This window comes from Sarcophilus harrisii, chromosome 4 (assembly GCF_902635505.1).
Source record: "Sarcophilus harrisii chromosome 4, mSarHar1.11, whole genome shotgun sequence".
Taxonomy (NCBI): Eukaryota; Metazoa; Chordata; class Mammalia; order Dasyuromorphia; family Dasyuridae; genus Sarcophilus; species Sarcophilus harrisii.
The window spans coordinates 207918718-207934635 of NC_045429.1; positions in this window are offsets into that span (position 1 = coordinate 207918718).

A 15918-nucleotide genomic window follows, 5' to 3' on the forward strand; every position below is an offset into this window, starting at 1 on the left:
ACTACTTCTCTCTACAAATATACTCTGTACTGTAGCACCTGCTGTTAATAAAACTGAGTTGGAGTGAAGGAGCCATGTTGATTTATAGCCATGGAACATCAGACCTGGAAAGGATAATGTTCTAGATGTCTTTTAGTTATTTAATGGCAGGTTTGGGAGTTGGAGACAAGGGAACAAAGGTTTTGGTTGCAGTGCTTTGCTACTGTTTTCCTCTGTGGGGAGGATAGGGAGGAAAGGAAGGAAAGGGGGAGAGAGGTAGAGACAGAAACAGAGATAGAAAGAAAATGAGAGAGATAGAAATCTAGAAAAGAAAAAAAGAATAATTGAAAGGAAAAACAGAAACTTAAGCCAAAAATAAAAAAAGAAAGAAATTAGGTGAGATACAAAATATTCCGAGAAGTGTCTACTGCACAAAGAGTGATATAAGGACAAAGGAGGCAGATCATAGAACTGATTTCAATATGCTTTGTAACTTTCATCTCTAGCATACAAGGCTCCCCTTGGAGCTAATAACTGCTCAGTATCCATAAGTGGGCTCAAATAATATAATGTATGTAAAGTATTTTGCAAATCTTAATGCACTATATTAATGCTTCCTCTTATTGTTTTTAGCTTCTAGTCACTGGGTCTCCAATCTAGTAATGGCTTAATTCTCTGAGTCCTCTACTGCACCCCTGCTGAGCTTTGCCATTGCTTATAGAACAAGACGTGCTAACATGTTTAATAATTGCCTCCCCTACAAAAAAAGAGAGTATTCACTTATAATTTTAAGTTTAAACTGCATTATTAATATTATCTTAAGTCAGCAAATCAATAAATCCAGTCCTATTTGAAGTAACTGATTTTTGAGATGTAAAGGCTCAAATTGAAAAATATGACAATGAGAGCAGTCAGAGCTGGTTCCAGAATATCATTATTTCTTAGGCTAGTTTTTGAAGAACATTCAGACCTTACATATAGTAGGAGCATAATAAGTGCTTCTTAAAATGAAATAGAGATATCTCATTTTTTCTTTCTATTATGAATATCATTATTATTTTACTATTTATAGGATGAAGAAACTTTAAAATACCCTGAAGGTCATCTACTTTAATTACCACTTTATAGATGAGGTTGCTGAGTGAAGGCCAGTGAATATAAGTGACTTGTCAACAATACTAAATTTCAAACCCAGGGAGTATTCTATTATTACAACATGCTTACTAAGTAAGAGCTACCAGAGTCCTCAAATGCCATTTAGTCTAGCCTATACTTGAATAAAAATCCTATTTTCAACATCCTTGATAAATGTCAGTCGAGTCTCTGCTTGAATACTCTTTATCCCTTAATAACTTTCAGTTAGGCTAATCTACTTTTGATTAGCTCTCTTTAAGAGGCTTTTTCTTACATGGAGCCTAGGTTTCCTACCTGAAGCTTCTACTCATTGTTTCCCCTAATGTCTAGCGGGACAAATGTAGTTAGTTTTCCCCTATTCTTAAAAAACATGAAAAAAAAAAACTATTGTGCCTTATACCTACTACCTGTACTCCCTAATATGCCTATCTACAAACTAAGCATTCCTCTTTTCTTCAACTGATTCTTACAAGATAATTTGGATTTTTCACCATTCCCTTTCTGGACATTTTCTGGACCTTTCCTAAAAGAAGGTGCCTAAAACTGAACACAATATTTCTAATGTGGCCTGATTAGGGCACTACATAGTGAAAATATCACCTCTTTTGTTTTGGATTTCATATTTCTTTTAATATAGCATAATGCAGATTTTTTTGGCTTCCATCTAACAGTATTAACTCACATTAAGCTAAATCCCCCAATTTGTTTTTCCACATAAACTATTGAATTAAGCCTCTCTCATCCTGTATTTTTGAAAGTGGTCTTTATTTCCTCTTTGCTGAGTCATTAAGCAGTAGAAATTTACATTCTTTGTTGTTCTCAAGTCCCATATTGCCTTATCCTATCACTGTTCATACCTTTTCAACTCTAAATTACTCTCACTATCCACTTTTTCTGATCTACTTGTGTGGTCTTGAATACTGCTTAAGGAAGTTAACACAATTCTGTTGCTAGGATCCACTGCTCACTTACCTAACATAAATCAGGTTCTCCCTGCCACATGCATGCCTTTTACTTGTTTCTGATTGACTTTGTCTTGCACTTCCCATTCCTACAACCCTTCACTCCAATGCTTAAGCAAGCTAAACTACCTCTTTTTTTCTCCATCTTAGCAGACAACTTTGGCTCATATTTTAGTGAAGAAATTGTTGTTGTTTGTTTTCAAAAAGGACCATGACATTAGGGATGTGATGTCATGACAGGCAAGTGAATTGGATTTAAGTGAGGGAGGGATGTGCAAAGTCACCTGTCTTACTTTTCCCTCCAAAGAAATCTGGGTCTAGTGGCCAGATATAGATCAAGATGACTGGAGATGGTTCTGATGAAAAGGCTATCTATTATTAGCTCTTTTGTTTCCCCAATTCTACATTTCAAACGTCCTCAGGATCCTTCCATGTTCTTTATTCAGTCCAGTTCTTGAGAGTTACAACTTCTTGCCAGATCCTGCCCCCTTATTTATGCCTTTGATCTCCTCTGCTGCCCTCCTCTTTAGGAGGCCTCATATTTTTTCTTTCTCCCCTTCCATCTCTCATACTCTCTCCTTGTTCTCCACCCTCTTTCTTTCTCGTTTTTAATTCCCAGATCTGAAAAACCGTGACCTTGCTATCTCTTCAAGCTGTTTTCCTATATTTCTCCTTCCTCAGCCCAAAGTCTTAGGGGAAAAACGCCTCATATAATTCTCTTGCTCTACTTTCTCACTCCCACTCAGGTTGAGCCTTGGAAATCTGGTTTCTGACCCCAGAACTGCTCACTTCAAGATTATCATTGGTTACTTAATTGATAAATAGAGGGCTTTTTTTTTCCAGTTCTCATCTTTCTAAGCCTCTCTGCAGTTTTTGACATAGTTGATCACTTCTCTACTAATTTTCCTCCAACCATTATCATCACTACTTTTCTGTCCATGGGAAGGCTGTGAAGGCTATGTCTATCAAAGATGAAGAGAAGTGCTAACAACATATCCTTGTTGAATATCCTTTCATTTTTAGGGTAAAGTAAACTTCCTTTCTGTCATTTGTTCAATGATTGTTAGTGCATCATTTCTTCTTAAACCTAAGAATGCCCTTTTGTTTTTTTTTTTTTTTTTTATTTAATAGCCTTTAATTTACAGGATATATACATGGGTAACTTTACAGCATTAACAATTGCCAAACCTCTTGTTCCAATTTTTCACCTCTTACCCCCCACCCCTCCCTAGATGGCAGGATGACCAGTAGATGTTAAATATATTAAAATATAACTTAGATACACAATAAGTATACATGACCAAAACATTATTTTGCTGTACAAAAGAATCAGACTCTGAATTATTGTACAATTAGCTTGTGAAGGAAATCAAAGATGCAGGTGTGCATAAATATAGGGACTGGAATTCAATGTAATGGTTTTAGTCATCTCCCAGAGTTCTTTTCTGGGTATAGTTAGTTCAGTTCATTACTGCTCCATTAGAAATGATTTGGTTGATCTTGTTGCTGAGGATGGCCTGATCCATCAGGACTAGTCATCATCTAGTATTGTTGTTGAAGTATATAATGATCTCCTGGTCCTGCTCATTTCACTCAGCATCAGTTCAGTGTAAGTCTCTCAGGCCTTTCTGAAATCATCCTGTTGGTCATTTCTTACAGAACAGTAATATTCCATAATTTTCATATACCACAATTTATTCAGCCATTCTCCAACTGATGGACATCCATTCAGTTTCCAGTTTCTAGCCACTACAAAAGGGCTGCCACAAACATTCGTGCACATACAGGTCCCTTTCCCTTCTTTATAATCTCTTTGGGATATAATCCCAGTAGTAACACTGCTGGATCAAAGGGTATGCACAGTTTGATAACTTTTTGAGCATAGTTCAAACTACTCTCAAAATGGTTGGATTAGTTCACAACTCCACCAACAATGAATCAATGTCCCAGTTTTCCCACATCCCTCAACAATCATCATTATTTTTCCTGTCATCTTAGCCAATCTGACAGGTGTATAGTGGTATCTTAGAGTTGTCTTAATTTGCATTTCTCTGATTAATAATGACTTGGAGCATCTTTTCATATGACTAGAAATAGTTTCAATTTCTTCATCTGAGAATTGTCTGTTCATATCCTTTGACCATTTTTCAATTGGAGAATGGCTTGATTTTTATAAATTAGAGTTAATTCTCTATATATTTTGGAAATGAGGCCTTTATCAGAACCTTTGACTGTAAAAATATTTTCCCAGTTTATTGCTTCCCTTCTAATCTTGTCTGCATTAGTTTTGTTTGTACAAAAACTTTTCAGTTTGGTATAATCGAAATTTTCTATTTTGTGATCAGTAATGATCTCTAGTTCTGCTTTGGTCATAAAAACCTTCCCCTTCCACAGGTCTGAGAGGTAAACTATCCTATGTTCCTCTAATTTATTAATAATTTCATTCTTTATGCCTAGGTCATGAACCCATGTTGACCTTATCTTGGTATACGGCGTTAAGTATGGATCAATGCCTAGTTTCTGCCATATTAGTTTCCAATTTTCCCAGCAATTTTTATCAAACAGTAAGTTCTTATCCCAAAAGCTGGGATCTTTGGGTTTGTCAAAGACTAGGTTGCTATATTTGTTGACTGTTTTATCCCTTGAACCTAATCTATTCCACTGATCAACTAATCTATTCCTTAGCCAATACCAAATAGTTTTGGTAACTGCTGCTCTATAGTATAGTTTTAGATCTGGTACAGCTAAGCCACCATCATTTGATTTTTTTTTCATTAATTCCCTTGAAATTCTTGACCTTTTGTTTTTCCATATGAACTTTGTTGTTATTTTTCTAGGTCATTAAAATAGTTTTTGGGAGTCTGATTGGTATAGCGCTAAATAAATAGATTAGTTTAGGTAATATTGTCATCTTTATTATATTTGCTCGCCCTATCCAAGAGCATTTAATATTTTCAATTGGTTAGATCAGACTTAATTTGTGTGAAAAGTGGTCTGTAATTTTGCTCATAAAGTTTCTGATTTTCCCTTGGCAGATAGATTCCTAAATATTTTATATTATCAGTAGTTACTTTAAATGGAATTTCTCTTTGTAACTCTGACTGTTGGATTTTGTTAGTGATATATAAGAATGCTGATGACTTATGTGGGTTTATTTTATAACCAGCAACTTTGCTAAAGTTGTGGATTATTTCTAATAACTTTTTAGCAGAATCTCTGGGGTTCTCTAAGTATACCATCATGTCATCGGCAAAGGTGATAATTGGCTTCCTCATTGCCTATTCTTATTCCTTTAATCTCTTTCTCAGCTCTTATTGCTATAGCTAGCGTTTCTAATACAATATTAAATAGTAGCAGTGATAGTGGGCAACCTTGTTTCACTCAGATCTTATTGGGAATGGTTGCAGTTTGTCTCCATTACATATGATGCTTACTGATGGTTTTAAATAGATGCTGCTGATTATTTTAAGGAAAAGTCCATTTATTCCTATACTCTCAAGTGTTTTTAATAGGAATGGATGTTGGATTTTATCAAATGCTTTTTCTGCATCTATTGAGATGATCATATGGTTTTGTTAATTTGGTTATTGACATGGCCAATTATATTGATAGTTTTCCTAATATTGAACCAGCCCTGCATTCCTGGTATAAATCCTACTTGATCATAATGTATTATCTTGGAGATGATTTTCTGTAGTCTTTTGCTAATATCTTATTTAAGATTTTAGCATCAATATTCATTAGGGAGATTGGTCTATAATTTTCTTTCTCTGTTTTCAGCCTACCTGGTTTAGGTATCAGTACCATGTCTGTGTCATAGAAGGAATTTGGTAGGACTCCTTCATTCCCTATTTTATCAAATAATTTATATAGCATTGAGGCCAATTGTTCTTTAAATGTTTGGTAAAATTCACATGTAAATCCATCTGGTCCTGGGGATTTTTCTTAGGGAGTTGTTTAATTGCCTGTTCTATTTCTTTTCTGAAATGGGACTATTCAACAATTTACTTCTTCCTCTGTTAGTCTGGGAAGTCTATATTTTTGGAGGTAGTCATCCATTTCACTTAGGTTATCAAATTTATTGGCATAAAGTTGAGCAAAATAACTCCTTATTATTTCTCTAATTTCCTCTTCATTGGTGGAAAGTTCTCCTTTTCATTTTAAGACTACTAATTTCATTTTCCTCCCTCCTTTTCTAATCAGATTTACCAAAAGGCTTATCTATTTTATTGGCTTTTCATAGAACCAACTCTTAGTTTTATTAATTAGTTCAATAGTTTTTTACTTTCAATATTTTAATTTCTCCTTTTAATTTTAGAATTTCCAATTTAGTATTTGATTGGGGTTTTAATTTGGTCTTTTTAGTTTTTAGTTGCAAGCCCAATTCATTAATCTTTTCTTTCTCTGTTTTATTCAAGTAAGCCTCTAAGGATATAAAATTCCCTCTTATTACCGCTTTGGCTGCATCCCACAAATTTTGGTATGATGTCTCATCATTGTCATTATCTTGAGTGAAATTATTAATTGTATCTATAATTTGCTGCTTCACCCAATCATTCTTTAAGATGAGATTGTTTAGTTTCAATTACTTTTTGGTCTATTTCCCCCTAACTTTTTGTTGAATGTAGTTTTTATTGCATCATGATCTGAAAAGAAAGCATTTACTATTTCTGCTTTCTTGAGAATGCCCTTTTGTTAGGATTACTTCCAATACCCCTTATAAGTAAGCTAAATCTTAAATTGGCTTTATCTAATAGGTTAAAGGTGATTAAAATATAAAAAACACAATTCAAGAATGAAAAAGATATTAAAATACAACTAGGTTTTCATAGTGACCAGATCAAGCACTCAAGTATGTGGTGGGAATTCAGGAAAAGATCTTTTAAGATTTTTCCTCCACCATCCGGGCTCCCCCACTTCTCCCGGACCACTAGACTTTAAAAACTAGGCAGGGCTGAGTAGAAAAATTAGCCCTGAAATAATAGCTTTGAGAGTCCTGAAATATAAGGTACTTCAAAATCAATATATTAAAAATAACACTGCAACCCACTCCATACTTTTTATTCTTATCAGGGTTAGCACCATCCTTTCAATCATTCTTGATTTATATTCTTGATTATTCATTCTCTCTCATCTATAATTAGTTACTAGTCTTGTTAATTTTACTTCCAACATTTCAATCTGACTCCATTCCTTCATTTACATGGTCACTACTTTATCACAAAGTCACAGAACCACAGAAGTCTTAGAAGGGACCTCAGAATCCCTATTGTAATATCTCTCCCCCCTCACACAAAATAGTAATCTACCTCTGACTGATTGATATCTTTATTGTTTCTAAGACTATTACAGTGGCCTTTTAAAAAGTCTCCTTGATTCTTGTCTCTTTCCTCTCCAATCCATCTTCTTCACAGATACCAAATTGATATTTCCAAAACTCAGGTCTAACTGGTATTTTATTAAGAATTTTCAGCAGTTCCTTTTTACCTCTATGGTAACATATAAATAATTTTATCTAGTATTTAAATCTATTCACAGAGAGGTTCCCATCTGTCTTTCTAACTTACATACACATTGATCACATATTCTAAAACCCAGACCAAAAGTCCAGGTTGCTATTTCCTATATAAATATATCAATATGTCTATATCCTTCCATATCTGTATATCTATATCTATATCTATATATCCTTCCATATCTTCTGACACCATGTATTTGTCCCCTAAGTAGAGAATGTTCAGTTTTCTTGCTTTTTTCTTGTGGAATCTCAAGAAACCTATAGGGCTCATACCTGGTGACACCTTCTACAAGAGAACTTTCTTAATCCTCCAAGTGGTTATTCATCTATCTATATCTATATCTATCTATCTATCCATCTATCTATCTATCTCTTCTGTATTCCACAACTAGAATATATAGCTATCTACCATTCCAGGAATATATTCCTTTCTCACCTTTGTTTTTAAGAATACTTTGTTTTTCTCAAAATTCAGCTCAAGTGCCACATCATAAATGATGTTTTTCCTGATACTTCCCAGCTGCTAATGCCTTCTTAAGAATGCATCAATCCACCAATTAATTAGAGTGGAATGTAATAAAATCTGGAAACAGTCTATGAATTGACTTGTAAGACAATTTATAAGGTTTGAAGAACAGAGCTGTGGTTGCTAATAATGTCCCCCTTTACAGCTAAATTTTAATGGGGATGGGTTTTTTTCTTTTTCAGATATGAATATCAGCTTCCCTGAAAGGCATGAGATTTTAAATGTACCATTAAACAGATGGCAACAGCATTATAGCAAATAGATGGAACCAAATTCAAAATGATAACCTCCAGGTTGAAGAATGATATCTTCTTACCAGGTTTCTAAATCATACAGTACCCTGGGCTTATCCTTAGTGTAACCTGAACATTGCTAACTCTAACCTTTAGTCCACTGTGACCTGACACATGAAGAGCCTGACCTAATTATTGTCAGGAATGAGAAGATGCTGACCAGGCAATCTCTAGACTGTTCAACTTGCTTTACTGATATGGAGCTGTTGCTTCTAAAATACACCTGTTAGGTCTAATCCTGGGATGGTACTTATCATTTCCTGTTTATGTTCTTCATATATTTATTCCTTTTCAATTAATAGAAGCATTTAAATTAGTGACAGGGGAACTAAAAATTAGAACCTGCTCAAAGAAAATGTCATTTGGAATCAAATAACAGTCATTTATTAAGTGCTTATCATATGCCAAGCATTAGGATAAACTCTAGTGTTATTAAAATAAAGGTAGTCCCTGAACTAAAATGTCTTATATTCTGATGGCAGAGACAATTAAATACATAGAAGATATATTGAGAATAAAAGGAAACTCCTCTTAAAACAGGGGTTCTTAACTTTTTTATATCATGGCCTCCTTTGACAGTCTGGGGAAGCCCTTTTCTTTCTTTATTTTTTTATTATTATAGCTTTTTATTTACAAGATATATGCATAGGTAATTTTTCAGCATTGACAGTTGCAAATAACTTTTGTTCCTTTTTCCCTCCTTCCCCTCACCCCTTCTCCCACATGGCAGGTTGACCAATACTTGTTAAATATGTTAAAGTATAAGAATATATGTACATATACATATATGTATACATGTCCATATGGTTATTTTGCTGTATAAAAAGAGTCAGACTCTGAAATATTGTACAATTAGCCTGTGAAGGAAATAAAAAATGCAGATGGGCATAAATAGAGGGATTGGGAATTCTATGTAGTGGTTCATAGTCATCTCCCAGAGTTCTTTCCCTGGATGCAGCTGGTTCAGTTCATTACTGCTCTATTGGAACTGATTTGGTTCATCTTTATTGTTGAAGAGGCCACGTCCACTAGAATTGATCATCATACATCTTATAGTGTTGTTGTTAAAGTATATGATGATCTCCTGGTCCTGCCCATTTTGCTCAGCATCAGTTCATGTAAGTCTCTCCAGGCCTTTCTGAAATCATCCTGCTGGTCATTTCTTTTTTTTTTTTTTAATTTAATAGCCTTTTATTTACAGGATATATACATGGGTAACTTTACAGCATTAACAATTGCCAAACCTCTTGTTCCAATTTTTCACCTCTTACCCCCCCACCCCCTCCCCTAGATGGCAGGATGACCAGTAGATGTTAAATATATTAAAATATAAATTAGATACACAATAAGTATACATGACCAAAACGTTATTTTGCTGTACAAAAAGAATCAGACTCTGAAATATTGTACAATTAGCTTGTGAAGGAAATCAAAAATGCAGGTGTGCATAAATATAGGGATTGGGAATTCAATGTAATGGTTTTTAGTCATCTCCCAGAGTTCTTTTTCTGGGTATAGCTAGTTCAGTTCATTACTGCTCCATTAGAAATGATTTGGTTGATCTCGTTGCTGAGGATGGCCTGATCCATCAGAACTGGTCATCATCTAGTATTGTTGTTGAAGTATATAATGATCTCCTGGTCCTGCTCATTTCACTCAGCATCAGTTCGTGTAAGTCTCTCCAGGCCTTTCTGAAATCATCCTGTTGGTCATTTCTTACAGAACAATAATATTCCATAACATTCATATATCATAACTTATTCAGCCATTCTCCAATTGATGGGCATCCACTCAATTTCCAGTTTCTGACCACTACAAAGAGACCTGCCACAAACATTCTTGCACATACAGGTCCCTTTCCCTTCTTTAAGATCTCTTTGGGATATAAGCCCAGTAGTAACACTGCTGGACCAAAGGGTATGCACAGTTTGATAACTTTTTGAGCATAGTGCCAAATTGCTCTCCAGAATGGTTGGATGTTTTCACAATTCCACCAACAATGTATCAGTGTCCCAGTTTTCCCACATCCCCTCCAACATTCCGCATTTTCTTTCCCTGTCATTCTAGCCAGTCTGACAGGTGTGTAGTGGTCTCAGAGTTGTCTTAATTTGCATTTCTCTGATTAATAATAACTTGGAGCATCTTTTCATATGGCTAGAAATAGTTTCAATTTCTTCATCTGGGAATTATCTGTTCATATCCTTTGACCATTTATCAATTGGAGAATGGCTTGATTTTTTATAAATTAGAATCAATTCTCTATATATTTTGGAAATGAGGCCTTTATCAGAACCTTTGACTGTAAAAATGTTTTCCCAGTTTATTGCTTTGGGGAAGCCCTGAAAAGGGCTTTTGAAAAAAATAATGTTTCCAAGCACATAATTCAAATATTTAGAATTACCAAAAACCCAATCATATTGAAGCACAGTTATCAAAATATTAAAAGTTCCTAGATCAAATATTCCGTCTTCCAAAGTTAGCCATAGACCAGGGCTCTCTGATCTTCAAATTAAGAACTACTCTCTTAGCAGGAGGAAAAACATTTTGGAAATTTTTATAAATAGTATATTCTACAATTCATGAAGAATCAAGATCTAATCTCTAAAATTGCCTTTGAAGAGTTGAAGAATTGGCAAGTATTCACAAATCTGACTTATTTTTTCTATCTTTTTCATGATATAGATTCTCACTCTATACTTTCAAAGCACTTTAAGGTTGAAAGGAACAAGATTATCATCATCAACAATATCAACAACATTTAGTTCATACTTACAGACTTAGGACTATAATATGTTACTAATAATGTCTTGCTTGAAAAAAAAAGATATGAAGGATAATCTCAAGAATCGGGGAGATAAGCCTGTCATTTAGCCATAGAGAGAGATACCAAAGAGACAAGACTAAATATTTCATTGATATCCATGAATAACAAAACAAAAATCCATGCATTATATCTTTGAAACATTAAGAGAAGCAAAGGACAGAGCAATAACACACATTCTGAGTCAGAATATCAGCAAACTCTACCTTTGACCATTTGTAGAGACTTGGATAAATCCATTAAACTTCCTCAGCCTCAGTGTTCTAAATGATAAAATGTGAGGGAATTGGATTAGATGATCATTGAGATCCCCTATAGTTCTAGATCCTAAATATTTGTTTTTAGTAATTTTAGTTCATAATGGATATGATCAACAATGGATTAATGGTGGTCATTGAGATCATTGGGACAGAAACAGTCTGATTTTTCCAGTCACAGAAATTCAGAATTGAAAGGGATATTCTTCATGACTATCTAGACAGTTAGGTGGCACAGTGGTCAAGAATGTTGGACTGGGAGGCCCATAAGACTGAAAGTCTGCCTCAGACATTTATTAGCCTTGTGATTCTAAACAAATCACTTAATTTTCCTAACCTTAGTCTCCTCATCTCTAAAATGTCGATAATAGTAGCATCTACCTTATTTGGTTCTTCTGAGGATTAAATGAGATAATATATAAAGCACTTTAAAGCAAACTTTGAAGTGCTATATTGTTGTTAAGTCTTTTTTTCAGACTTTTTTTGACCCTATTTAGGATTTTCTCAGCAAGAAGATTGGAGTGGTTTGCCATTTCCTTCTCTAGCTCATTTTCTAGATGGGGAACAGAGACAAATAAATGGCTTATCCAGGATTACACAGCTAGTGTCTAAGGTCAGATTTGAACTTAGTTGATGACTTAAGTTAGATGATAGATGATAACAAGATGAGTTTTCCTAACTCTAAAGCTGGCACTCTATCCACTGTACCATCTAGATGCCCCAAATTGCTATATAAATGCTAGCTGCTATTATTAATATTATCTATCCCCAAATATAAAAGAAAAATTTTGCTGACAAGTGATCATTAAAATTTTGCTTGAAAATCACTAGTAAGAGACAACCTACTATTTGAACATGAATATCATCATTTCATAATTGAAGATGCAAAATAGTATAGGAATAATTTTAATCTTATTCATATATTACTTTTAGATGTTTTCCCAGACTATCTATTAATATGAAGCACTAAATAGTTTGGATAAGACTTCCAGATTGTGACTGAACTTTGTTGACCATGGTGTCACAAGTAAGAATCAATTAAATGAAACAGTAATTGTATTGGACATACTCTTTTGCTAGGTTGTGTTGGTGATTTTATTAAGCACTTGGGTGACTTTAAGGTCATTCAATTTTAGATAAAATACCGACTCTTTAACAACATTTAAAGACCTTTATAACTTGGTTCTAACCCCTATTTCCAGACTTTTTGCATATTTCTTCTCTTCACAAATGTTACCTTTCAGTCTGATTTACCTCTTTGTTATTCCCTGACCTTGGCATCCCATCCATGTCTGAAATTTTGCATAGGATATCCCAAAAGTTCAGAATGCTTTCTATTCACCACCTTTTAGAATATCTAGATTCTTTCAAGGCTTATCTCAGGTCCCACTTTGAAAGAAGTTTTTCTTGATTTTCTGGTTATTAGTACTGTACTCTTGCTCTAAAATTAGCTTGTATTTTTTTTTATACAAGAAATATCCTCTAATGGGATATAAAGTCCTGTAGGACAGGAACTTTCTTTTTCATCTCTGTAAGCAATCACTTAGCCCCAGGCAGTTATCTAGGTGGTACAGTGATTGGGTTGCCAAACTTTGAGTCAGAAAAACCTGAGTTCAAATCTAGGTTCAGATATTTAGGAGCTTTATGAACTTGGAAAGTCACATAATACTATTTACCTCAGATTCCTTATCTGTTATATAAGCTGGAGAAGGAAATGGCAAACTACTCCAATATTTTCATCAAGAAAACCAAGTGGAATTACGTAAAATCAGACATGACTGAAAATTATTGAATAACAAAAAAAATCACTTAGCCTGGTGCATGGTGAATAATAGGTGCTAAATAAATGCTTTTGACTGACTGACTGATTATATTCTGGAGCTTAATACTTAAAAATAATTGTTGAATTCTTTCATATTTAGGGTTTAGAAATTGGGAAAAAATGGCTAAGGAACAATCAAACTACAAAGTTAAACCAATCATTTTCTGGTTTCTAAATATTAAAAACCATCATTGAAAGAGGACTGTTTATTTATTCTCAGTGATTTCTAGCACAGAACATCCCACAAATCTTGATAACACAGAATATGTCTTTGGCAGGAAATTTTTTATATCAATCAAAAAAATGTGTAAAGTACTTATTAAATGGCAAGCAACATACCATTATAATAGGTATACAAATACAAAAATGAGACCTATTCCCTGACCTCAAGGAACTTATATTCTTTATTACTTATATTTAACTAAAACCAGGTGACATAATTTAAACCTATTTCTATCAATTGGCAAACATATATTGAGAGTATACTATGCCAAAAGTTCCATATTAGATATCATAGAACATACAATAAGTTATAAGATATAGCGATATAGCCCTTGGCTCTTAAAGCTCTTCCATCTTGATCCTGGATACTTAATTTTTCCTTTTTTCTGTGTCATGGACTCCTCTGGCAGTCTATTGGAGCCTAAGGAGCCTTATTTTGGAATGTTATTTTTAAATATACGAAATAGGTTTCAAAAAAGAAATTTATTATATTGAAATAGAAAAAAATTTTAAATATAAGTTAATGGTCATAAATTCATGAGAAGTTATTAATTGTCATTATGTGTTCAAAACACATTTATTAAGTGTCAAAACATGTAAGAAATTGTGTAAAATGCTTTTAACCTATATAAACAGGTGCCTTTTCCCAGGGAACTTACAATTTAGTAGATGGGATAAAACACTTGTACAATAATTATAAAAAATAATGAGACAAATACATAAGAGAAATAGAGTACCATAAAAATCTCTGAGGAAAGATCTTTTTGATTGGTGGATAGGGGCACTTCTATAGAGAACATGACATTTTGGTTGGATCCTGAAGGATGTTTTCTTCAAGAGATGAAGAGAAGAAAAAGAAAATATTCTAGGACTGGAGATTGATTTGAACAGAAGACTAATAAGGTATTAGATATATTTATGGAATAGATTAACTTGGTTTTCCTTGTTTCCTTTGTTCCATAATGAGAGGAATTTTGGAAACTCCGATGATAATAATACTTGTGATGTTGCTTTAATGAGCTGCAGCAAATTGGACATGACCAAATATTTGTCACATTTGATTTTTGCAGTAGTCACAATTAAATGACCTTAATCAACCTCTTCTAATGACTTTATTTGTTCTTTGAAATCGAACATGTCAGGATTTTAGAAATACATGGAAACACTACATTGTAAAGCTACAAATATGTCAATCTAAAACATTAGGGAGATTTTATCAGGATAATGGCTGGTTGTATTATTAGGTATAAAAGCACTTGGAAACCATCTAACTCATACAACTACTCTAGTGATTATTCACTGCTTTCAATTTAGTTCTTGGTCATACTATCAAGTCCTGTAGTGTTACCTATTTATTTGTAAGCTCTGTGAGACAATAGCAATGTCTCATGCTTTCTATAGCCTCTCTTATAAAATAGTAGTGAATACACATACATAACAATAAATGCTTAATAAATGAGTTAATATTAATAGCTTACATTTACATAAAGCATTATAGTTTGCAAAATGCAAACTTGCAAAATTGTGGAAGTATATTATGGCCATTGTACAGATGAGGAAATCTTAAAAGTTTAGAGCTATCACTAATAGAATTCTAGTCTTGAATTCATAAGGTATCTCAGAAATCATATAGTTTAACTTTTTCTAGACCAAGAATACCTTTTACAACATCTCTGAAAAGTGATTACCCACTTGAAGTCCTCTACTGAAGATGAGCCTATTATTTTGCAAGGCAATTCATTCTATTTTTAGACAGTTGTAATTATAAGGAAGGTTGTTCTATCAAGCTGAAATATAACTCTTTTGTAACTTCTATTCATTTCTCTTAGTTCTGATCTCTAAGGGATAGCAGTATAAATTTAATCCCTCTTCCACATGGCAGCATCTAAATACTTAAAGATAGTTATCATGTCCCTCTAAATCTGTTTCAAGCGAAATGTTTTCAGTTGTTTCAATAGATTCTTGAATAGCAAGGTTACTGACTACTTACCTTCTTGCTTACTCACCTATTGATATATTCCATCTTGCCTACAACAGAACATGAAGGACTGAAAAATATTTTCCAAATATGGTCTATGAACAGCTCTCACATTTTAGTTATTATATCTCTCACTGCATCTTAGGATCCCAATAGATTTGTTTTGGTTGGCGCTTCATACTTTGGATATACATAGAGCTTGCAAGCCACTCAAAACTCAGGATCTTTTTCAAGTGAACTATTGGCTAACCAATCTGTTCATCCTGAACAGGGATGCAATGTATTAAGTGCATTTTTTAAAATTTAAATTTTTTAATATTTTAAAATTTTAACTATGTTAAATGTAATTTAAAGAGATTTAATCCATTTTCATAGTCTACCAAGGACTGTATATTCCTTTAATTAT